Source organism: Lepus europaeus, chromosome 18 (assembly GCF_033115175.1).
Source record: "Lepus europaeus isolate LE1 chromosome 18, mLepTim1.pri, whole genome shotgun sequence".
Lineage (NCBI taxonomy): Eukaryota > Metazoa > Chordata > Mammalia > Lagomorpha > Leporidae > Lepus > Lepus europaeus.
Window position 1 is genome coordinate 34,405,917 of NC_084844.1, and position 26,177 is coordinate 34,432,093.

General features: G+C 46.8%; 1 pseudogene; it reads right to left on the reverse strand.

The window, feature by feature from the left end:
* Positions 1–11,780: 11,780 nt before the first annotated feature.
* LOC133746836 (thyroid transcription factor 1-associated protein 26-like) lies at positions 11,781–23,513 on the reverse strand (annotated as a pseudogene).
* Positions 23,514–26,177: the final 2,664 nt, after the last annotated feature.

Consider the following 26,177-nt stretch of genomic DNA (forward strand, 5'->3'; position numbering starts at 1 on the left):
TCGGTGTGGGGATCTTCCTAAAATGCAGAAGTGTATTTGGTAGGAGTGGATTGGGCCTGAGACACTGCATTTCTCTTCAGCTCCCTCCCAGGTGTTGCTGCTGGTTGAACAGCCTTGCTTTGAGTGGCAGCGCCCTGCTGCCCCCCAGTACGGTGCTTCAACATAAACAAGTTACAACTCTGAGTGCTAGCTTCCAAAACTGTTCCCCTTCTGTGGCCCGAGCCCGCCAAGCAAATGCTGCCTTGCGGTAAGTCTGTCCCCCTTTGATCCCTGGATTGTCCCCCTAAATTAGTTGAGGCCTGAGGACATGATTTTGCAAGAGTACAGTTTGAATCTGGGTTTAAATTCTAGGACTACAGTTGGTTTTACTCATGTGATTTGAGAGGCTTGGTGAGTTATTTTGGGTGTGTGTGGCCCACCCCTGTAATACTAGTCCCTTCTTGATAAGGACAACAAGTTCTGCCTGCCAGCCCATAGAAGGAGCCCACTGTAACCTGCACAAGAGCACTGAGTTGGAACTCCCAGCTCTGGGCTCCAGGTTCACCTCACTTTTCTCCCAGGGGTTTAGGTAGCTGGGAGCAGAAATAAAGCTTACTTTTATTTACGTGTGGCTGGTAAGTCTCTGTTTCCTGGATAAAGTCCTGTCTCAGAGGCAAAGGACTCCTTCTTAGTTTCACCTTTGACACAGGAAAATTAGTCTTTAACCACATTAAACAGACTTTTATAAATGCTTCTGAGCTGGGAGGGGCAGGCTGGCACTAGTGAGACCACAAAGACACCCACTGAGACTCCCAGCGAGGCACCAACACAGGTCTCAAGGCCTTGATTTACTTGTCTGTGAAATCAAGGTGCTGGGCTGAAAGATTCCTATCAGTCTGAAGGTCTGTGATTCTAAGCGATGTGTCAGGGGAAAGGCACACAGACAAGGATGCCACAGCCGGCTCCTTGGCAGACCAAGGTGACAGGGAGGCTCTCGGCCGGTCTCACGGGTCCCAGCTCAGATGCTTGCCCTGATGGTAGGAAGTCATCCTTCCTAGAAGCTGTGGAGCCTCACAGCTGCCTGCCCTGTGCTGCCACCTACTGGCTCCTATTCAACCTGGAGGCCATGCTCCCCGCACTGGGTCCGTTTGTACATAAACCACAGGCTACCAGAAGGAATGAAAACAGTGGCACCAGGTGCCACCTCATTAAGGGAATCAGGGACTATGACTAAGAACCCTTAGGTCTTTTTAAACTTGGTAATTTCCTCCTGGTTGTTATTTCCTGTTCGTTTCCCTGTAGCAATTAGCAGTAAAACCCCAAAAGCAGAAAGGACCATGGTGTTTGTTTTTAAGGGCAGCAAGGAAGCAGAGAACTAGGGGAAACTGCAGGAGTTGGAGCAGGTGGAAGGAGCTGAGTGGCTGGAAGGCGGAGGGCTGAGTCCTGGGCCTGTTTGCAGAAGGAAGGAGGGGGTGGGGGAATGGAGATTACCTTCTGCTGGGAATGAAGGCGGCCCGTCTTCAGGCATTGTCATTCTTTCCTGTTTTGTCTGCAGATGTTCTATGTCTGTTTGTAAGCCAGGAACATGAAGCAAATGTATAGTTCCCAGCCAGGCTTGTAGCACGAGGGCCTTTGTGGCAAACAGTGCCCTACAGAGTAAGGATCCTAAATACAGATGTCAACAGCAGGGGCAAGAGGATAAGGGACCTGGATGGGGGTTGCCAGGAGCCAGACTGTAAAGAGTGGTGGAGACTGTGGTAAACTGGATAGCCACTCACTCTATGTAAGGAGGCAATAGCTATTCAGCCCCAGGTGGCTCCATCAAACTATGTCCCCACATTGCCAGATTTTTCATATTCTCAAAAGAAGCTGGAAATCTGGATTATCATATGAAGTCTCCTTATTTTTAAGTGTTGGCAGCTAATGAATGTTGCTGAAAAACAAACAACAACAGTACTAGGTGAGCCAAATAAAACATGCTGGTGAGACATTTAGCCTCAAGGCTAATGGACCTGAAGCAATTCACGTTCTGGGATCTGGACACTCAGACGTGACCTTTTCGTGACACATGGCCATCTATCAACAATAACAAGCTACAAACAGGCAAATAGCAGATAAATTAGAGGAGTGCAAAACGTGCTTTAGATAGAACTACCATACCTAGGAATCTAGAAAAAGAACTATTTTATACATTTTTCATATCCAGCAGGAAAGCTTGAATGTATTTATTCAATAGATCAAGAAGTATTTATTGAGCACCTAATATGTGCTAAGATAAATAAAACATTTTTTTTTTGGTAAAGGGCCAGATATAGTCTCCATCACAACTACTTAGATCAGCCTTTGTAGTTGCAAATCAGCCTTCGACAATGCATACACCAAAGGCTATAGCTCTGTTCCAACTTTATTTATAACAGGTAGCAGTCCAAATTTGGTCCATGGGCCAGTCCTTGATCTAGAAGACTTAAAAGAGCAGATAGCATAATGTAACAGTTTTCTTTAAGGAAACTTACACATTTGTTTTTCCTGTTAAGGAATTAGGGGGATAGCCCTATGATTTTTAAATCATATTTGTGTAATGGTATAACACAAACTATTATAAATACCCTGCTGACGTTTCTGTAAGCATTGGCTGTCATGCTGCTCCTAACTACTGAAGTGAGTTTGCCAAGGCTGTTGGAATAGGAATTTAATTTAGGAGGACTTTTTGATAAAGGGGCACCGTTTACACAGGGCCCCACAGGGTTTTGACTGAGATAGTCATCTGAATGGAGCTGTTCAATTCCTCTCTGTTTTGCTTGGATTTGAAACTGTTCTGCAAAGGCGACATAAAGCTGAGCACAGCTATTTGTCTCCTGTGTCCCAGGACTTACTACTTGGAACTTTCAAAAATATATTCTAAAGAGCAAACAGTATATCATTTTCCTCTTTAGTGAAGTGAGAGTATAGGGAAGCTGATCCCCCAAACTGTTTTATGAATGGCAGGTGTAAAGACTATAGCTGTGTTAACTTCTTTAGATACTGCTTTTATGAAATGTCCACTAAAGCTTCCCAGCTATTTATGTGGCTGCAGAAGATACTACCTAGTGGGGACTGTGACCCTCCTCCCATCCTGAGCCTGTCTCCTCTGTCTTCTTCTATAGATTTCTTTGTTGTTGTTGTTTTTAAATATTTATTTATTTATTTGAAAGTCAGAGTTACACACAGAGAGAGAGAGAGAGAGAGAGAGAGAGAGAGAGAGAGAGAGAAAGAGGGGTCCTCCATCCAACGGTTCACTCCCCAACTGGCTGCAATGGCTGGAGCTGCACTGATCCAAAGCCAGGAGCTTCCTCTGGGTCTCCCATGCAGGTACAGGAGTCCAAGGACCCAGGCCATCTTCTACTGCACTGCCTCCCAGGCCACAGCAGAGAGCTGGGTCAAAAGTGGAGCAGCCAGGTCTCAAATAGGCGCCAATATGGGATGCCGGCACCTCAGGCCAGGGCATTAACCTGCTGCGCCACAGTGCCGGCCCCATGTTGTTGTTTTTCAAAGATTTATTTCATTTATTCAAAAGGCAGAGTTGTATAGAGAGACTTCCAGCAGATTTTCCATCTGCTGGTTCTCTCCCCCAGATGGCCACAAAAGCTGGATCTGGGTCAGGCCAAAGCCAGGAATCAGGAACTTTATCCAGATCTCTCACATGGGTGCAGAGGCCCAGTGACTTGGATCATCTGCTGCTGTTTTCCTGAGAGCAATAGCAGGGAGCTGGATCAGAATTGGAGTAGCTGGGACTTGAACTGGCTATGCCACGACGGCTGCCCCTCTTCTACAGATTTCCTTGCAGGTAGGAGATTATGTGTTCCAATTCTGGCTAAAAGATATAGACGGAAGTGTCTGCTTGGGCTTCTTTGAAAGTTTTATTTTAGGGATAATTCAGTTTGGCTTCTTGATCCTTCCCTTTTTTTCCTGATCTAGAACATGGATGCAGTACTTTAGCAGTCAACAGAGGCAGGCATTTGGCCTAGCAGTTAAGAGGTTGAGAGGCTGGTTAAGATGCCTGAGGTGGGGCCAGCGCTGTGGTGCACCCCATGTGTGCACTGGTATCCTGGCTCTGCTTCTGACTCCAGGTTCCTGCTAATGCAGACCATAGGGAGAAGTGATGGAAACCGAAGTAACTGGATTCCTGCTTCCCACACGGGAGACCTGAATTGAGCTCTAGGCTGTTGGTTTTGACCCCAGAAATTGGGGAGTGAATCTAGGGGATAGGAGATCGATCTCTGTGTGTATGTGTGTTTGTGTGTGTGTATGTGTCTCTCTCCTTCTCTCTGTAACTCTGCCTTTCAAATAAGTAAATAAATAAATAAATATTTTTTAAAAGTTGAGGTTCTTTAAAATCTTGTTACAATCTCAAATAACATATAAAGATCAAAATCCATTGAGTTTCTAAGGAAGAGGTCCTATTATAATACATCAACATCAAGATCAAAGAAAATGTTTTACAGTACAGCTCTAAGAAAATCAAAGGGGTTGCTAACAGACTTTCTGAACTTGTTTTAAGTGGCAAATATTTTATACTAACAAACTGTCCAAAAACTGTACAAAAATATGTAAATATAATCTACATTTTAGAGTTTCATGTGTTCCCAAACCATCATGTTTTATGACATACATGTTAAATTATTATAAAGACTTTTGAATCTTAGAGCTCCCTCTTGACAAATTTAGGACAATTTGAACATCAAAAAATGATGTTGGCAGTGGATTGTAACACATTAAATGAAATATAAAAACTCTGTGAGTTCACAGTGATTCAGAAGCATACCAGCTAATAAATACAGAGAAATGATAGAATTTGAACTTGCAGCTATCAGTGTAAGAAGCCATTTGGGCTAGGATCACCAATGGCTGAAAAAGTTATTTGAGTTATTGATGATGGGGAACAAGATATTCACATAGTTTCAAAGTAGGAGCCAAAGGAAAAATATGTCTTTACCATAGAAATATCACCCTTGCTTTTGGTTTGTTTTAGAGACAGAGCTACAGGCAGACAGAACGGGCATTTGCTGATTCCTTACTCAAATGCCTGAAATAGTCAGGATTGGTTAGGCCAAATCCAGGAGATTGGAATCCAATCCAGGTCTCCCACTTGGCTAGCAGGAATATAACCATTCAAACCATCACCTGGTGCCTTTCAGAGTTGGCATTAGCAGGAAGCTGGAATTGGAAGTGGAACTGGGCCCCTAACTCAGACACTCTGACTTTACATAGTATCCCAAGTGGCATCGTAACTGCTAGGCCAAATATCCATCCTGGTAGACATAATCTTAATCAATCAATCAAACTTTGTATCACCAATGGTAAGAAATTGGTGGCTTCCTAGTACTATGCAGAAAAAGGTACATAATACCCCCATACAGAATTCTTGGTTAAAGTGCCTAGCTTTATATATGTATGTGAATATATGTGAATTTATATAAATAAATATATTTGTATATAAATATACATTTATTTATATATGTATATAAATACAAGAAAATAAAATCTAGAATTTGAAAAAAACCTGGATTTCTAAAAAAAAGTTGTCATGGAAAGTACCGAAAGGTGGAGTATTTTATAGACTAAGAGAGACTAGGGGGATAATAGCCAATGTCATGTGTAACTTGGTTAGATCCTGGATTTGCCTTTTATAAAAGACAATCTTAAGACCACTGCAAAAAATTTGAATATAGATAATATATTATTGAATTAATGTTAGCCTCCTTAGTATGGCATTATAGCTATTTAGTAAAATGTCTTTTAAAAAAGATATATTTATTTATTTGGAAGGTAGAGTCAGAGAGGTAGAGAGAGATCTTCCATCCACTGGTTTACTCCTCAGATGGCTGCAGTGGCAGAGGCTGGGATGGGAGGAGGGATGGCAGCATCCCAGATGGCAGCTTAACTTGCTGCACCACAACGCTGGCCCCAGTAAAATGTCTTTTGCTAGGAGATTCATATTGAAATATTTAAGGGTGAGGTGTTATGATGATTATGTCCTGCTTTTTTTTTTTTATAAAGTATGCTATGTGTAGGTATGCAGAGGGAAATGTGACAAAATCTTAATAATTGCTAAGTCTATAGAAAGTGGTTAGGGTGTTTAATGGGTTATACTTTCAACTTGTTTGGAGGTTTAAAACTTCTTTTTTCTTTTTAAAGATTTATTTCATCTATTCAAAAGGCAGAGTTACTATTCACTCTCCAAATAACCACAACAGCCAGGGCTGGGCCAGGCCAAAGCCATGAGTCTAGAGCTTCATTCAGGTCTCCTGCAAGGGTTCAGGGGCCCAAGGACCTGAACCATCCTTTGCTGCCCTCCCAGGCACATTAGCAGGGAGCTGGATAGGAAGTGGAACAGCCTGGGGCCAGTGCTGTGGCATAGTAGGCTAAGCCCCTGCCTGCAGTGTTGGCATCTTCTGTGGGTGCCAGTTCTAGTCTTGCCTGCTCCTCTTCCAATCCAACTCTCTGCTATCACTTGGGAAACCAGGAGCCAGACACTTATTCTGGGTCTCCCACATACTTTGGCCATCTTCTACTGCTATGGTCTGGGAAAGCAGTAGAAGATGGTCCAAGTGCTTGGGCCCCTGTGCCCATGTGGGAGACCAGAAGTTCCTGGCTCTTGGCTTTGACCTGGCCCAGCCCCACCTACTGGGGGCATGAACCAGTAGATTGAGAGACTGAGTCTGTCTGTCTGTCTGTCTCTCTCTGTAACTGTGCCTTTCAAATAAATAAAATAAATCTTAGAAAAAAAATACTGCTACTTACCACCAGTATGACTGTGAGCAAACTATGTAGCCTTCAGAATCTTGGTTTGATGATACACAATACCTGTCCCCACCTTACATGGTTTTGCTTTCCTCAATTTCAGTTACCTGTAGCCAACTCTGGTCCAAAAAATTTTAAATGGAAATTTTAAGAAATAACCAATTCATAGGTTTTAAATTTTGTGCCATTCTGAGTAGTGTGATGAAATCTCACACTGTCCCTTTGCTCAGTGCATCCACACTGCACGTACTACCACCTGTCCGTCACACTGCAGCTGTCTTGGTTATCAGATTGACTGTCAAGGTATCCCACTGTTGGTGTTCAAGTAACTTATACTGCTTAACAATGGCCCTAAAGCACAAGAGCAGTGAGACCAGCAATTCAGGCATGCTGGAGAAAAGCCAAGAAGTGCTTGCTCTAAGTGAAAAGTGGAAGTTCTCCATAAGGAAAGAAAAAGAAGCATATGCTGAGGGCTCCGAGATCTATAGGAAAAACCAATCTCCATCTGTGAAATTGAGGATTGTTGCTACCCTTCAAACTGCAAAGTTACAGCTGTGGGGTATGCATGATAAATGCTTAGTTAAGATGGGAAACATACTACATATATGCATGTTTGTGAATCTGATAAAAAACAAAGGTCAGTGGTCCCCCAGCATTGGTTCCAGGACCCTCTCAAATACCAAAATCTACAGATGCTTAAGTCTCTTACATGACATAGAATTTGGGAATGGGCATTCAATGAAGTGGTTAAGACACCATATCCGAGTGTCTGGTTTGAGTCCTGCCTCCACTTCTGATTCCAGCTTCTTGCTAATGTGCACCCTGGGAGGCAGCTGGTGATGGCTCAAGTAACCATGTAGGAGACTCAGATAAAGCTCTAGGTTCCTGGCTTAGCTTGACACAGCAGTCTGGGCTGTAGGCATTTGGGGAGTAAACTAGCAGATTGAACATTCTCTCTCTCTCTCTCTCTCTCTCTCTCTCCAATTCAAATAAAATGAAAAAAAAATTTAAAGATGGCATAGTACTTGTTTATAACCTATGCTCATCCTCCTGTATACCAGATTACTTACAACACCTAATACAATGTAAATGCTAAGTAAATAGATCTGAACACATTCACTATAGATGTAATTTTTTCCCAAACATTTTCTACCCACGGTCAGTTGAATCCATGGATTTGTAGCCTACCAGTGCTGAGGTCCCACTGTGTACACAGTCTAGAGTGTGGGCCTCAGGTATCACTGGGAGTTTTGAAACGTATGCCCTGAACATGTATATACGTGCTTCCACATGGATGAACCTTAAAAACATCATGCTAAGGGAAAGAAGGCAGACATAAAAGGTTACCTCATGATGCCATTTATGTGAAATGTCCAGAGTAGGCAAATCCTTGGGGACAGAATGGCAACAAGTGGTTTTCTGGTACTGGGAGGGATGCAGGGAAATGAGGGTGGCTCCTTATAAGTGTGGGGTTTGTTCTGGAGTGACAAAAATGTTCTAAAATTTATGATGGTTATGGTTACACAACTCTGTGAGTCTGCTAAAAACTGCATTGTACGCTTTAAAAGGAGGAATTGAGTGACGTGGAATGTTCACTAAAGCTTTTAAACAAGTAATGCAATAAAAATATCTTAGAGTTTTAATAAAGATTTTAATACCTGAGTGAGGGCCAACTGAGACTGCAGTCCTCCCTCCCTTCTTGCGTCGTTGTCCGCTGATCACGATGGCGCCTGTCTTGTCTGCCTGCCCACTGCAACAAGCATGTTTTGATGGTAGAAACTTTCAATTCATTCAAGGTCAACTTCCTGGTTATGTAACCCACACAGTCACACAGGACCCGGGCTCAGAATGTGCCTGTGCTTGGCTTAATGTTCTGCTGTTCCTGTTTTAAATTTCGTTTTCATGATCTTTATTTGTCCATTTGAGGAGCAGAGAGAGAGAGAGAATGAAGAGAAGAGGAGAGGAGAGGGACAGGAAGGGAAAGAAGGGAGAGGAGAGGAGAGGAAAGAGGAAGGAGCCTCCCAACTGTTGGTTCATTCTTGCAACAGCCATGACTGGGCCACGCCTAAGCCAGGAGACAGGAACTCAGTTCAGGTCTCCCACCTGGGTGGCAGGAAACCAACTACTTGAGCCACCACCTGCTTTCTCCCCTAGTCTTCACTAGAAGAAAGCTGGAATTGAAAGCTGGTGCCTAGTCTTGGACTCCAATATGGGATGTAGGTATCCTAACTGGTGCTTGACTTCTAGGCCAAATGCCTGTCCTGTTCTCATTTCGGAATTCTTAAAATGGAACGAATGACCAGTGCCCTTCATGTCACTTTGCACCTGGCCCTGCATTTCACATAGCCAGTGGGTCTCGCCTTTGTGTTGCCAGTGCTTAGCATAGACCTGAGGCCCAGCAGGTGCTTAACCATGATCAGTTCCCTTCCTCAGCCCTACTACTCCGAGATTAGTGCACTGACCTCAACACCCGTTTCCCCAGTAGGTGCCAGGTGCTGTGTTAGGAGCTGGGGGTACAGGGGGGAGCCAAAGCTTCCCCGTTCCCTGCAGGGGACCTTTCGGGAAGGCAGCTCCTTGGGCAGACAGGTGTGCCTCACTCCCTACCTGTCTCCAGCAGCAGTGACAGCATCTGACTCATTTGTACTTTGAGTCAGAGACAAACACTTTCCTGCGGGATCCTGATTTTGCCAGTCCTGCCTTGTTACTGGCAATAGAAGGCTCTGGGTGAATGAGGATGGGCCTTTAGTCCTTCCCCATGGTGTGATAGCAGATGGTAGCTGAATCTTTTCTTTTCTTTCTTTCTTTCTTTTTTTTTTTTTTTTGACAGGCAGAGTGGACAGTGAGAGAGAGAGAGAGAGAGAGAGAAAGGTCTTCCTTTGCCGTTGGTTCACCCTCCAATGGCCACCATGGCCGGCGCGCTGTGGCTGGCGCACCGTGCTGATCCGAAGGCAGGAGCCAGGTTCTTCTCCTGGTCTCCCATGGGGTGCAGGGCCCAAGCACTTGGGCCATCCTCCACTGCACTCCCGGGCCACAGCAGAGAGCTGGCCTGGAAGAGGGGCAACCAGGACAGAATCCGGCGCCCCGACCCGGTGTGCCGGTGCCGCAAGGCGGAGGATTAGCCTAGTGAGCCGCGGCGCCGGCCGGTAGGTAGCTGAATCTTTTCAAAGTGGGTCACATGGTGGGTTATAAGTTCATGGGGAATGGTGTAAAGCAGTAACCAAAACTCCAAAATTCCTGATAGGCCTGGTTTCTACTTACTAGATTTGTCTGTTTGTTTTATTAGCGGTGAGTCCTGATGGGGCAGCAATTCCTTAATCCCTCTAAACCTCAGGTTTTTATTGGCTAATCCAATGCTGGTGTCACAGGACAGTTTTAAAGATGAAATGAAGTCACATGTTTATCACTTTTAGCACAGTGGCTGGTGCTCAGTGAAAAGAGCACAGTAGAAACAGAACCTAGAACGTCCTGTGACACTGGGCTGCTTTGCACCATCAGGGCTCAGTAGGAGTCCTTCTGGCGTACAGCCTCATGTCGTAATCTACTCTGCCTGCAGCTTCGATTTTTCCAGCCAGAGGCGAAGGCAAACACTACCGAACACTGAGAACTCAGCCTTGATGGCCACCACTGTCCCTGCCCCAGGCCTTGAGCCTGCAGGGTGCTCTGCTCTTGAGGGAGGCTGAGCAATAGGGCTGAGGTGCCTAAAACTGTTGTTGAGGGCCCAGGGGTGAGGGTTGGATGCATCCTGGCATCTTAGCTCCTTTCGAAACACTTTGAGCCTGCTCCTCACTGGCACAGTCTGTCCACAGAGCGACTAGAGTGGCACCCTGAAAATAGGACTGGGTATGCATACCAGCTCCGTGACTTGGTACCAAGTGCCCTCTACCAAGTGGCCTGAGTATTGAAGCCAATGTTACAGACCCATGTTGGTCAGCTCGGGTTTCAACACAAAGCAGCATATAAACACCAGACCTTTGTTTCCCACAATTCCGAGCCCAGGGGTCTGAGGTCAGGGTGCCACAAGGTTAGCTTCCGGTGAGGGCCCTTTTCCAGGCTACAGGCTAATGACCTTCCATTTTCCAGCGCTTAACATTTAATAATATTTAGTATCTAATAATTAATATCTTCTATATCCATTTTCTTTTATTTTTATTTTTATTTGACAGGTAGAGTTACAGACAGTGAGAGGGAGAGACAGAGAGAAAGGTCTCCTTCCGTTGGTTCACTTCCCAAATGGCTGCCACGGCCGGCGCTGCACTGATCTGAAGCCAGGAGCCAGACGCTTCCTCCTTGTCTCCCATGTGGGTGTAGTGGCCCAGGCACCTGGGCCATCCTCCACTGCCCTCCTAGACCAGAGCAGAGAGCTGGAGTGGAAGTGGAGCAGTCGGGACTAGAACTGGCGTCCATATGGGATGCTGGCGCTTCAGGCCAGGGCGTTAACCCACTGCGCCATAGCTCCGGCCCCGAGGATTACATTTCAACATACGAACTCTTGGGAGACACACTCAATCCACACCCAAACAAACCCTAGTAGGGCTCGACTTCTGGAAACTGATCCGAGGAGGTCAGGGGATTTAGGGACACTGACAGTGCGTGATTGGCAAGGATGAATAAGAAGTCACCAAGGGAGCAAAACACAGGCATGCAAAGGTCAAGGGAAAAGTGAGAAATGAGTTGGATTGAAAGGAAGGAAGGTAATAATAACAGTCAACACTTCTATAGTATTCACCAGGTGCCAAGGACTGGGCTTTGAACCTGCTAACCATTATCTTGGAAAGAGTCTGATCATGGTGAGCTCTGTGCCAGGCTAAGGAACATGGTCATATTTGATTGATAATGGGGAGCCACTGAAGGTTCGGGGGCAGGTATTAATGTGGAATAAAAGTGAAGAATTAAGATTGTTTGGCTAGGGAAACCGGGAGACCTCCTAAAATTATGAACAAATATTGGGTGGCTATCCATGTGCTGTCTTTTCTGGGGAGGGAGCCGGTGACGCCCATCCAACCTCAAAGGTGTCTGAGACTTCAAGAAAGGCTCAGGATCACTGGCTTCACAGTTCCACCCAGGATGGTGGGATCTGTAATGAAAACAGCAGGGGTTCCCAGGGCAAGACATAAGGTGGGATTGGCTGGAAGAGGGTAGAATTGACCAATTCCCTTTGAAATATACTGATAAACCTCTCTAATGGGCCTTGCAGACTTAGAATCCAGCCCCTCAGAGACGGGGAAAGGCCACAGCCACAGGAAGGGGAGGGGGTCCCCCGTCACAAACTGGAGTCTGAATGACAGTGTCAAGGAAAGCGGAACAGAAGGCCATGGCTTGATCTCCGAACACATTTAATCTGTCTGCTCTGCCTTTGCCTAAGTGCTTTCTGACAGATTGCTTTTCTCTGCACAGGAAATTCACATCTTGAACTTTAGTTCCTAAAATACATTAAATCACACTTGGGCTTCCAAGGGGCAGGAGGGGATGTACATAATGATGATTTCTGTGATTCCTGTCTCATCTGAGGAAATTATCTCTTCAAAATGATCAGATGCTCCTGACCCCATTGGTAAGTGTGGGTGTGTGTAGGATAATTCTTGGTGCTCGTCCTAGCCCAGTGTTGAAATCTCAGGGACCCACAGAATCCCTCCTTTCTCCGGGGAGGGAAGAACAATACCTGCTCAGGCTAGGAAAGCTGCTTAAAGCATTAGGGTGGGTCGCAGATTGATAGCTTCTGTCCTGGATCAGTGGTCACAACCCAGGCATGCTAATGGGGAGACGGATGTCCAGGAAGAGCCATCATTCTCCTGAGTCTGTCGCATTTTGTATGAGTGCTTTGTTTCAAGAAGAAAAGAGCAACAACGTTAGTCCGTCACACCCAGCAACTAGCTGGAAGCTCATTTTATGGAGCTTGTGGAAGTAGTAAAGTATGGCTAGGCAGTCATCAGGGTCACCATAGCTAATGTGTGTCAAAGACTTTGTTCCAGGCACTGGATTAAGGTCATATATTCATTACTAACATAATCTCCTCATAGAGTCCATAGATAAGATTTGTTAAAGGTCTTCTTTTAAGGATAAAGAAATTGAGGCTTAGTGAGCAAAGGTCATGCTGCTAACCAGCACCAGCCTGTTCCTGCTTGATTCTGGGGCAGGACTCACCTGCAGAGCCTCCTAGGGCCGTCGGCAGCCTTGTGGGCCTGGGCCATCTGTATGGGCAGCAGGAGACAGAGCCAGAGGGAAACATCCTAGGATCCCCAGGTTGCACTGTGGGTCTACACACCTGTGCCATGTTGCAGCTTTCTGCTACCTTTTTTTTTTTTTTAAGATTTATTTATTTATTTGAAAGTCAGAGTTATACACAGAGAGACATAGAGACAGAGAGAGAGGTCTTCCACCCTCTGGTTCACTCCCCAATTGACCGCAATGGCCGGAGCTGCACTGATCCAAAGCCAGGAGCCAGGAGCTTCTTCTGGGTCTCCCACATACGAGCGGGGGACCAAGGTCTTCGGCCATCTTCTACTGCTTTCCCAGGCCATAGCAGAGAGCTGGTTTGGAAGAGGAGCAGCTGAGACTAGAACCAGCGTCCATATGTAATGCCGGCGTTTCAGGCCAGGGCTTTTAACCCGCTGCGCCACAGTGCCAGTTGGGCCATCTTCTACTGTTTTCCCAGGCCATATCAGAGAGCTGGATCGGAAGTGGTACAGCCAGGTCTCAAACCGGTGCAAATATGGGATACTGGCATTGCAGGCGGTGGCCTCGTCTGTTATGTCACAGCGCTGGCCCCTCTACCTGGTTTTGAACCTCACCTGTCTGTATCTAAATGCCTTCTTATTGTCCCCACTTCCATGGAAGTGGGATTGGCTGGAAGAGAGTAAAATCGACCAATTCTCTGAGATACACTGATAGACACAATGTTCACAAGGCTATCCAATGGGCCTTGCAGACTTAGAATCCAGCCCCTCAGAGACAGGGAGAGCCCACAGCCACAGGAAGGGGAGGGGTCCCCCATCACAAACTGAATGACAGTGTCAAGGAAAGCAGAACAGAAGGCCATGGCTTGATCTCTGAACACATTTAATCTGTCTGCTCTGCCTTCTCTTGGAATGCAGCTGGGTTTGGCTCCATTACCTGCAGCAATTGGGGCACAGCTAAACAAACCAGGACCTAGATTAGCCGCACCCTGGGAGATGAGGTCAGCTCCCAGAGAACACAGAAGTTAGCGGAAGACCACTGAGACAGCAAGTACTGGCACAACATGGATGTAGAGATGTCCACCCGGGGAGGGGACTACAGCTGGAACCAGATTGCTGAAGGGGAGCAGGTTGAGGAGCAAAATTAGATGTTATGGGCCAAAAGACACCACCCAGAACATTAGGGGCTGCCTAAGGGGCAGGAGGCCCTATGGTGAGAAATTCAAGAAGAACCCATATTTAAGAAGCAGGACAGGTGTCAAGGGCAGCCTTTCCCCACAAATACCCCCTGCTATGGATTGAATTGCGCCTTCCAAAAATCCCCATATTGAAGTCTTTTTTTTTTTAAAGAATTATTTATTTATTTGAAAGGCAGAGTTATAGAGAGGCAGAGAGAAAGAGAGGTCTTCCATCCACTGGTTCACTCCCCTGGTGGCTGCAATGGCTGGAGCTGGACTGATCCAAAGCCAGGAGCCAGGAGTTTCTTTGTGGTCTCCCATGTGAGTGCAGGGGTTCAAGCTTTTGGGCCATCCTCCACTGCTCTCCCAGGCCATAACAGAGAGCTGGATCGGAAGTGGAGCAGCTGGGTCTCAAACCGGCGCCTATATGGGATGCCAGCACTGCAGGCGGCACCTTTACCTGCAGCACCACAGTGCTGGCCCCCTATGTTGAAGTCTTAAGCCTGAGTACCTCTGAATGTGATCTTTGGATATAGGTTTGTTGCAGATGTGATTAGTTTAGCTGATGTCATTCAGGTAGGCCCGAATCGTGTGTGACTGGTGTGCATATGGAAAGGGAAGTTCAGACACAAAGATGCTCTCACAGGGGGAATGTTGTGTGAAGATGCAGGCAGAGTTCACCATGATGCCGAGGACCACTGTTGTGTCTGGTTTGAGACCCTCCCCAAAGCAACTCACAAAAGGCAGGCTGGATGCAACAGCAAGAGGATTTATTACCAGCCAGCTGGGGCTCTTACCAGCTCCTATGACGTAGTGCAGTGCCGAGGCGAGAAGCCCTGGCCTCCCCCTCCCAGCGTGTTTATGTACTGCAGTAAACAAGGACATACGTCACTGCACACGTAGGCGAGTCCCTTATTCCTTATATGGCAATTATCTAAATGTATGCATTTTATTGGTGCATTTGAGCAACTTAGGGGCTAGGTGTCATACAGAAAGGCGGAAGAATCTAAATTCCAGGAATAGTTTCACTCCCATACCCTTAGGCCTGTCTTTTCTAGCTTAAAATAAAGCTCTTTAGACCAAGATTTTAATATGTTGCCCCATATTTTATATTATTTAATCTTAACATACTACATATTATTAAGTCTTAATTTCAAATGTATTTAATATAACGGTTTGAATTAATTACTCATAACTGAACTCTACACCACCAAAGATGATCAGCAGACTACTGGCAGCCAGGGTTCTTCCTCACAGCCCTAGGAAGGAGGCAGCCATGGTGACACCTCCATCTTGGCTTCTGTCCTACAGAGCTGTAGGATAATCCATTTCTGTTGGTGGTGGCATTGTTGTTATAGCTGACTTCGCCAACAAATGCACCCTTTTTCTCTAAAATTGCACAACTGTTCTTTTCTGCTTCTGGCCAGCCTAGTCCTGCTTCCTCAAACCAAGACCTCAAGGGACGTGTAGCTGTGGAGAGCTTTTCAGGGACAGTGACTACTGCTGAACTCACAGGAGTGCGGAGCTCAGTGGAAGTCAGTAGGCAGAATGCCTTGGGGACCTTCACCTCCACCTTGCACTGTGTCCTGTGTGCGGTGTGGCATAGGTGAGAGCATTCTGCATGTGGAGCTGGGTAGCAGCCCTCTTGAGGGATCAGAATGGTCAATCCCAAATCTAGAGCATGGTTTTTTGCTTAACATGGCTCATGGAAATCTTTGTTCTCAGCCTCTCTCCTCGAGATCATTCAGGCTGTTGCCAACTTGTCTTTAGTTATCTGATATAGGCAGCCAGTTTCCATGGTTACCTGCAAGCATGCAGCAAGGTACCATTCCTAGGAGGCCCCAAGATTAAGCAAACAACAAGGCAGGGCCTCTGGCGCAGTGAAAATCATCTGGATCCAATGATCAGAATGGAATACTGGGGCAGCTGGGTCTGAGAAGCAAGGCAGATGCACAGTTAGGAGAGTGGGCTTTGAGCCGGCAGCAGAGCAGCAATGTGGCTCAGTACTATTGTCTGCTGGATACAGAGCCCTTCCTGGGACATAGGGCCACACCAAGCTCTTCACCGGCCTTATCTCCGAGTGGTCCTTGTTTACCAAAGCACTCTGTTTTGCAGATGAAGGAAATGGGTTTAAGCAACATTTTAAAGATGACACAGCTTGTGGCCACAGAGCAAGGATCTGAACCCAAGTGCTCAGTACCTTCCACTTCTCCTTCCAGGACTTTTCGTTCTTCTTCACCCCACAGGCTGACCCGCATGGCTGCATCTACAGCCTCCCTAGCACCACTTGGGTCTGTTAGTGGAGATTCCTACAGGTAAGAGGGAAGGAAAGAGGTTGCTTTGGGCTACCTATGCCACAAAGTGGCTGCCTATACAGAGCCCTTTCCTTCCATTTCCTTCCCTTATATCTTTGAGCTTAGAGCTGTAACTGGTCTATATCTAGTACTCACACTTTTGTAGAAACTCCTCTATATTTTTTATTTATTTTCATTTTATTTGAAGGGAGAAAGAGAGAGAGAGATCGGTTGATTGATCTTCTATCTTTTGGTTCACTCCTTAAATAACTGCAATAGCCAGGGCTGGGTCAGGTGGAAGGCAGGAATTTGGAACTCAATCTGAGTCTCCCATGTGGGTGACAGGGACCCAAACATTTGAGCCATCACCTGCTGTCTTCCAGGGAGCACATTAAACTGGGCCCTGTGGTATGGGATGTGGGTGTCCCAAATGGCTTTTTTTTTTTTTTTTTTTTGGCAGGCAGAGTGGACAGTGAGAGGGAAAGGTAGAGAAAAAGGTCTTCCTTTTACCGTTGGTTCACCCCCCCCAAATGGCCACTATGGCCGGCTCACCGCGCTGATCTGAAGCCAGGAGCCAGGTGCTTCCTCCTGGTCTCCCATGCAGGTGCAGGGCCCAAGCACTTGGGCCATCCTCCACTGCACTCCAGGCCACAGCAGAGAGCTGGACTGGAAGAGGGGCAGCCAGGACTAGAACCCGGTGTGCCGGCGCCACAAGGCGGAGGATTAGCCTATTGAGCCGCGGCGCTGGCCCCAAATGGCATCTTAACCACTGTGCCAAGCGCCCACCTCAGTAGAAACCCCTTTGCAATCTCTGTTTTGAATTGTCTTCTTTCTAGTAAGATCCTCACCATGACTCCAGCTCTCTCTTGCAGAGGGTGTTGCCCTGATTGTCTGTGCTCAACTTCTCCCCGCTCCGGGTTGGTGTGATAATTTTTTTTTTTTTTTGACAGGCAGAGTGGACAGTGAGAGAGAGACAGAAAGAAAGGTCTTCCTTTTGCCGTTGGTTCACCCTCCAATGGCCGCCGCGGTAGCGCGCTGCAGCCGGCGCACCGCGCTGATCCGATGGCAGGAGCCAGGTACTTCTCCTGGTCTCCCATGGGGTGCAGGGCCCAAGCACTTGGGCCATCCTCCACTGCACTCCCTGGCCACAGCAGAGAGCTGGCCTGGAAGAGGGGCAACTGGGATAGGACCGGTGTCCCGACCGGGACTAGAACTCGGTGTGCCAGCGCAGCAAGGCGGAGGATTAGCCTAGTGAGCGGTGCCGGCCATTGGTGTGATAATTATGAGCCCTAGAGCATGGGGTCAGTGATCTTTAGCTTTTTTTTTTTGACAGGCAGAGTGGATAGTGAGAGAGAGAGACAGAGAGAAAGGTCTTCCTTTTTGCCATTGGTTCACCCTCTAATGGCCGCTGTGGCCGGTGCATCGCGCTGATCCGAAGCCAGGAGCCAGGTGCTTCCTCCTGGTCTCCCATGCGGGTGCAGGGCCCAAGGACTTGAGCCATCCTCCACTGCACTCCCAGGCCATAGCAGAGAGCTGGCCTGGAAGAGGGGCAACTGGGATAGAGTCTGGCGCCCCAACCGGGACTAGAACCCGGTGTGCCGGTGCCGCAAGGCAGAGGATTAGCCTGTTAAGCCACGGCGCCAGCCTAGGGGTCAGTGATCTTTAAGATCCTGCAGTCAGCGCCAGCTTCTGAGGCTTGGGACTGGTGGAACAGGGTGCTGGAGCTGGGGAGGGTCTCCGTGGTTATGGGTGCAGGCAGAGGGCCACGGCAGAGCCTGGAGAGCGAGGCAGGGTCTGAACCTCACTGGTGAGGACTTGCAGCCCCCACTTGGTCCTTTCTGCCCTGGCAGCATGCAGTGCTCAGCCACTGCACTGAGTTTGGCTCGGGGTTCTGCTGGATTGGACAGTTCCTGTGGACTTCAGGCACCAGTTGCAAGTTCGTGGGTTCCCAGACTCACCCTCACCCAGACAGACTGGCTACAAATTCAGAGGTACCCACAGCCACCTGGTTGTGGAAAACTTCAGGACAACTCAAAGAGCTCAGGAAAGCTCCGTTCTTATGGCTATAGTTTCATTTTTTAAAAAAGATTTATTTATTTATTTGAAAGGCAGTGTTTACAGAAAGAGACACACACACACACACAGAGAGAGAGAGAGAGAGAGAGAGAGAGAGAGAGAGAGATCTTCCCTCTGCTGGTTCACTCCCCAGAGGGCTGTAATGATCAGAACTGGGCCAGTCCAAAGCCAGGAGCCACGAGCTTCATCTGGATCGCCTACATGGGTGGCAGGACCCCTAGGATTTGGCCATCTTTTGGTGCTTTCCCAGGCATATTAGCAAGGAGATGGATTGAAAATGGAACAGCTGGAACTCAAACCAGTACCCATATGGGATGCCAGCATCACAGGCAGTGGATTTACCTGCTATGCCACAGCGCCAGCCCCTGGTTATAGTTTTATAGCAAAGAATACAAATTAAAAATCAGTCAAGGGAAGAGATATGAGGGCAGAATTCCAGAGGTGTCCAAATGTGATCTCATGGTCATCCTTTCCCTGCAGAATCATGGGTCCTGACCACAATGTGTGGTAAGATACACACAGTATTCCCAATAAGGAATGCTTACCTAAGCCTATGGTGCCCAGAATTTTTACAGGGTTTGAGCACATACACCTACGTGGCTGATTTTTTTTAGTCTCTAGCCCCTTCCAGAGGTCAGTACTGATACAGTGTGACCCAAGGCCCTCATCATAAGTCACATGCTAGCCCCTGGACAAACACAAGCACTCGCTTCAGGCAGGATATTCCAGGGGCTAGAGATATCTCTCAGTAGCCAAGGGCAAAGGCCAGACCTTTCTTTGAGTAGTGCTAATTCTTCATTACACAACAACTTTGCTCCTTTGGAACCTATCAGACCCTCGTGCTTGGTTGCATTCCTGGTGCTTGTGTCCCAAAGGGTCAGCCCCATGCTGTCATCATCCGTGTGACCACTGAAGTTTGGAATGGGCCCAGGAGATACTTGATGCAATCTATGCTGAGCTCAGCAGATCTTACTGCACAGTTCATCCCTGTGCTTACCATTCTGGCCACTGCTGTAATAAATTTCATGTCTTTATCCCATTGTTGGCATCTCCTTTACGAAGAAGTTTCTCTCCGTGGCACTGGGGAAGAGTCTATAACCTCCTACATGAACCGTGCTGAATAACTGTCACCACTGAGGAATTGTGGCACCTTCACGCACTCAGTCCTGCTGCCGTGTCCCTACGCTACTCTTGTGTTTTCACCTCCACTGTGCATGGCTGCTTCCCGCTCGAGTCTTAGGTCCCTGAAGGTGGGGATGTGTGGTTTTCATCTTATACCTCCAATGCTCACCTTGAGCTAGTCCCTCACAGGTGTTCTGTAAATGCACTTCTGCAGTTCACTTGCTCAGGCACAACTGCATTTAATTTCTTTAGATAGGAATCAGCAGAGATGCCTCTGACAGCAAGCCTGCCTGCTCTCTAATAATGACATTTATTGGTTTGGGAGACTTGCTTATTTATAAATATTATCTCTTTTAATCCTTGCACCTGTGAGATAGGTACTCTTGCTGTCCACATGTAGATGAAGAAATTGAGGCTGAGAGAGCAGCTTGCCCAAGGTCATCCGACCCCCACGTGTCCCAGCTGGGATGGAACTGGGTCTGTTGGATTCCAGAGCTCTGTGTTCTTAACTACCCCGTTCCACAGTGAATTGGGGAAGTCCAGAGAGCTCAGTGCAATCAACAGGCCATTTCTAGAAGGTGATTTGACCTGAAACCGTTCTTGGAGTTGAGAATGAGATTATAAAACCAAGTGACTTTGAATGATCTGGGAAGGACTAAAGTGGAAGCTGGTGCTTGTGATGAGAATGCACTAGTACAGAAAATGTGTATTGATTCTGCCTTTTTTAAGGCAGGAGAAATCCATTGTAATTCCATAGGGTAGAAGAAATCGTCATTAGATCTACAGGGAAAGGACAAGCTGAAATATTCTGTGTGTTATTTTTATACTGGCCCTGCCATAATCTTTCCTTTGCAGTTCTTTTTTTTTTTCTGTAATTTTCACATTTCATGGACAATACTCCCTGCATTTTAGGTTAATTTCTATGTTTGAGCATAAATAGAACACATACAGCATATATGTCATACATAGTATAGTTTGGTATATGGTTTATGTTGAAAATTTAGTTTATTGTCAAGAGGCACTTGTTACTTATACAAAAAAATTCGATATACAGCAACTACTTTAACCCGTAAGGGCAAAATATCTGATTTAATTTTTCTTGTATTTTTGAAGGTGATACTCCATTTGTAAAATCAAGTTTGATTGACCCTTTTTAGACTTTTTTTTTTTTAATTTATTTGACAGATAGAGTTAGACAGTGAGAGAGAGAGAGAAAGGTCTTCCTTCCGTTGGTTCAACCCCCAAATGGCCGCTACGGCCAGCGCGCTGCACCGATCCGAAGCCAAGAGCCAGGTGCTTCCTCCTGGTCTCTGATGCAGGTGCAGGCACCCAAGCACTTGGTCCATCCTCCACTGCCTTCCTGGGCCACAGCAGAGAGCTGGACCAGAAGAGGAGCAACCCAGACTAGAACCCTGCACCCACATGGGATGCCAGCGCCGCAGGCGGAGGATTAAGCAAGTGAGCCACAGCGCCGGCCCCTTTTTTAGACTTTTTGCTCAATATTTTGAAGACTTCTACTTTCTTCTTTTTGTAGAGTTTTTGAGCTGCTTCTCCTCTCAGATTTTTGTTTCTTAATAGCACACTTAGTTTCTGCCTGTTCATATTCTTCTTGTGCATTGATTTGTTTTCTTTGGAGTGATGTGATAATGGTGTCTGCTGTTTTGCTACACTGTTCTTTAGGCTTAGGCTGGTGAACAAGACACTGATTTTCAGACGAAATCTGGTCAGTGCTGCACTAATCTTCAGGCAAAGGCTGGTGAACTTAATTACTTCCCGAGCCTTTCTTCTTCAGCTAAATAGAGATGTTTCAAATGATCTGGGTATTGATCCATGAATTGGGATTCTTGTGATGTTTGAGCCTTCTTTTCCTTCCATTGCCAACTTCTTGTAATTGTGCTGAATCTGCAGTTTTCTTCAAAATGCAAACCCTTGTCCCTGGCAAATGCTCCCCGGGAAGGCTTGCGTATGGATCGGCCATCACATGCTCTGTTTCATGTTCTTATACCTGAAGCCAACTGGGGAAGCCCCTTTGCCACACATCGTGATATCTCCAGCGGGCCATCTTGCTGCCGGCCCCACCTTTGCTATTGCCTAATTTCTATTTTTGTACTTGTAGTACATGTATATAGTTGTATTAAAAGGGACATTGCTTCAAGATTTCTAACAAAGCAAGTCAGAGGTGGGTGTTGTGGTGCAGTGGGCTAAGGTCCTGCTTGGAATGCTTGCCTCCCCTATTGGAGTGCTTGGTTCGAGTCCCAGCTAGGCTGCTTCCAAGCCAGCTTCCTACTGATGTGATCCTGGGAGGCAGCAGATGATGGCTCACATACTTGAGTCCCTGCCACCCATGTGGGAGGTCCTGGCTCCTGCCTTCAACCTGACCAAGCCCCAGTTGTTGTGGGTTTTGGGGGGAGTGAACTAGCAGATGGAAGATCTGTCTGTCTCTGTTGTTTTTTCATATAAAATCAAAAAGGCAGTATCTTGCTGGATCACTGTATACATCTCGTATACAGGGAGGCAATTACCTCAACTCTTAGCTGTTCCTTCTAACATTTATTACCTTTCTTTTTTTATTTTATTAAATATTTATTTGTTTTGTTTTGTTTTTGACAGGCAGAGTGGACAGTGAGAGAAAGAGATAGAGAGAAAGGTCTTCCTTTTTGCTGTTGGTTCACCCTCCAATGGCCGCCGCGGTTGGCACACTGCGGCCGGTGCACCGCGCTGATCCGATGGCAGGAGCCCGGTGCTTCTCCTGGTCTCCCATGGGGTGCAGGGCCCAAGCACTTGGGCCATCCTCCACTGCACTCCCTGGCCACAGCAGAGAGCTGGCCTGGAAGAGGGGCAACCGGGACAGGATCGGTGCCCCGACCGGGACTAGAACCCGGTGTGCCGGCGCCGCAAGGCGAAGGATTAGCCTATTGAGCCGCGGTGCTGGCCTAAATATTTATTTGTTTTTTAAGATTTATTTATTTTGAAACTCAGAGGTACTCAGAGACATAAGGAGAAGCCGAGAGAGAGAGAAAGGCCTTTGATCCTCTGGTTCACTCCCCAGATGGCTGCAACAGTTGGAGCTGTGCCAATCCAGTCAGGAGCCAGGAGCTTCTTCTGGGTCTCCCATGAGGGTGCAGGGGCCCAAGGACTCAGGCCAGCCTCTGCTGCTTTCCCAGGCCATAGCAGAGAGCTGGATCAGAAGTGGAGCAGGGGCTGATGCTGTGGTGTAGCGGGTAAAGCCGCTGCCTGCAGTGCTGGCATCCTATATGGGTGCCAGTTCAAGTCCTGGCTCCTCCACTTCCAATCCATCTGTCTATGATGGCCTGGGATAGCAGGAGATCCGGAAAAAACTCCTGGCTCCTGGCTTTGGATTGGTGCAGCACCGACCATTGTGGCCAATTGGGGAGTGAACCAGCAGATGAAGGACCTCTCTCTCTCTGCCTCTCCTCTCTCTGTAAATCTGACTTTCAAATAAAATAAATAAATCTTAAAAAAAAAAATAAGTGTAGCAGCTGGAACTCGAACTGGTACCCATATGGGATGCTGGCACTGTAGGCGGCAGCTTTACTTGCTATGCCACAGTGCCGGCCCCATCACCACTTTCTAAATAATATGCATTGATATTAAGTGTGTTGGCTGATAGATTTTTGATATAATCTATTTCTCAACATAATAAATGAAGGCTTTGCTTTTACCATAGCACCCATTTTCCTTTCTCCCATGTTCCCTGCATAAGCACTTGAACATTTCATGTTATATTTAAAGTTATGGTTTACACTGTAATGGTCAAGCAAATATTATTGACAGGCCAAGTAGGAGTCTCAACCATGCCTCTTTCTTGTAATATCTTCATTTTCCTACTCTCTTTCATTTACCCATTTGCCCATGAACCCGTCTAGCTCCCCCCAGGCTGTACCCGTCATCTGTGTTCATGGTCTTCCCAGAACTTTTCCAGAACCTTCCTCTGTGCTCCCATATGGGCAGAGTGCTCTTTAGCTCTGCACACAAATGACAATGCAGGCATTCCTAGTCTTTATTAAAATGTAAAAAGCAAAACCAATGGCAGCAAAAAAAAGCCTGATGCTTATACCTTTAACATTCTTTTTTGTATGATAAATCTGTCTTTGAATTTTAAAAAGTAATCTACTGGCCGGCGCCACGGCTCATTAGGCTAATCCTCCGCCTGTGGCACCGGCACCCCGGGTTCTATTCCCAGATGCTGTCCTGGTTGCCCCTCTTCCAGTCCAGCTCTCTGCTGTGGCCAGGGAGTGCAGTGGAGGATGGCCCAAGTGCTTGGGCCCTGCACCCGCAGGGAGAACAGGAAGAAGCACCTGGCTCCTGGCTTTGGATCGGCGCAGTGCGCCAGCCGTAGCAGCCATTTGGGGGTGAACCAATGGAAGGAAGACCTTTCTCTCTGTCTCTTTCTCTCACTGTCTAACTCTGCCTGTCCAAAAAAAAAAAGTAATCTACTAACTCATTGTTTTGTGTTGTTGTTTTTTTTTTTAAGATTTATTTTGTTTATTTGAAAGAGTTACAGAGAGAGGTAGGACAGAGAGAGAGGTCTTTCCTTCCACTGGTTCACTCCCCAAATAACTGCAACAGCCAGAGCTGAGCCGAAGCCAGGAGCTTCTTCCAGGTCTCACACATGGGTGCAGGGGCCCAGCACTTGGACCATCTTCCACTGGTTTCCCAGGCCAATAGCAGAGAGCTGGATCAGAAGAAGGGCAACTGGGACACAAACTGGCGCCCATATGGTATGCTGGCACTGCAGGCTGGGGCTTTAACCCACTGCGCCACAACGCCAGCCCCCTAGCTCACTATTTTGAAAACTGGAAAATAAAGGGGACAAAGCAAACATTTATTCTTTCATTCTGCTTTTCACATTCCAATTGTATCCTTGGTACAGTGAAATGGTAGATTAGGAAAATGTTCTCTTTTTTATTTATTTTTATTTATTTTTTTAAAGATTTATTTATTTATTTAAAGCCAGAGTTACACAGAGAGAGGAGAGGCAGATAGAGAGAGAGGTCTTCCATCTTATGGTTCACTCTCCAATTGGCCCCAATGTCTGGAGCTGCGCCGATCTTAAGCCAGGAGCCAGGAGCTTCTTCTAGGTCTCCTATGTGGGAGCAGGGGCCCACAAGGGCACCTTCTACTGCTTTCCCAGGCCATAGCAGAGAGCTGGATTGGAAGAGGAGCAGCTGGGACTAGAACCAGCGCCCATATAGGATGCTGGTGCTTCAGGCCAGGGTATTAACTCACTGTGCCACGGCACCGGCCCCTACACTCTCTCTCTCTCTCTTTTTTTTTCTTTTTTCTTAAAAAAAAAAAAGAGAGAGAGAGATTGAAATTTTCCATGTGATGGTTCACTCCCCAAATGGCTGCAACTGCTAGGGCTGGACCAGGCTGAAGCCAGAAGCCAGGAAATCCATCCAGGTCTCCCACATGAGTAGCAAGGGTCCAGGTGCTTGGGCCATTTTCTGTTGTTATCCCAGGCACATTAGCAGGAAACTGAATCTGAAGCAGAGTGTCCAGTACTCAAACTGGCTCTCTGATATGGGATGTTAGAATCCCAAGCAGCTTAATCCACTGCACCACAACACAGGCTCTGAAATTTTTCTTGTGAAACTTTTTCAGCTAACAAGTGAAAAAAGAATGTTTGAGTTAAAATATCACCATTTTGGGGTAGGCATTTGGTCTAGCAAATAAGACATCTGCCTCCTTTATGAGAAAACCTGGGTTTGGTCTCCCTCTAGCACTTAACTGTAGCTTCCTGCCAATACACCCTGGCACGCAGGAGTGATGACTCAGGAGGGTGTGTTCTTGCCACCCACATGGGGGACCTGGACTGAGTTACTTGCTCCCAGCTTTAGCCTCGGCCTAGCCCAAGCTATCATGGGTATTTGGGGAGTGAACTTATGGATGGGAGTCCTCTGTCTCTATCTAGGAAGGAAGGAAGGGAGGGGAGGGAGGGAGGGAAGAAGGAAACCACTATCTTTATTAGCTACATACTGAAGTAATTACAGATAAATCAGTATGGTGTCTTATATTTCCTTCAGAATAGTATGGGAGTTAGCGATGGGGGAAGCAGGTGGAGGTATAGATGAATATGATTGGCCACAGCTTGATGAATCTTGAAGCTGATAAATGACACAGAGGGGTTCATTATGCCCTTATGTTTGCTTTTATATGTGTTTGAAGTTCTCTGTGATAAAAAGTTTAAAAACAAAATCTGGAGATCTCTTTAACCCAAACCAAATGAAAAGTCTTGCTTATCTGGATCTCCCACAAGGGAGTATTTGAGCCAGCCATCTTCTGCCACTTTTTCTTTCTCTCCCTTTCTTTCTCTCTTTCTGTCTCCCCCCTCCTCCCCCCTCCCTCTCTCCCTCCCTACCTCCTTTTCTTTTTGTTTATTTATTTGAAAGTCAGAGTTACAGAGAGGCAGAGAGAGAGAGAAAGAAGTCTTCCATCTGCTGGTTCAGTCCCACAAGATGGCCACAACGGCCAAGCTGCACCGATCTGAAGTCAGGAGCCAGGACATTCTTCCAGGCCTCCCATGAGGGCGAAGGGGCCCAAGGACTTGGGCC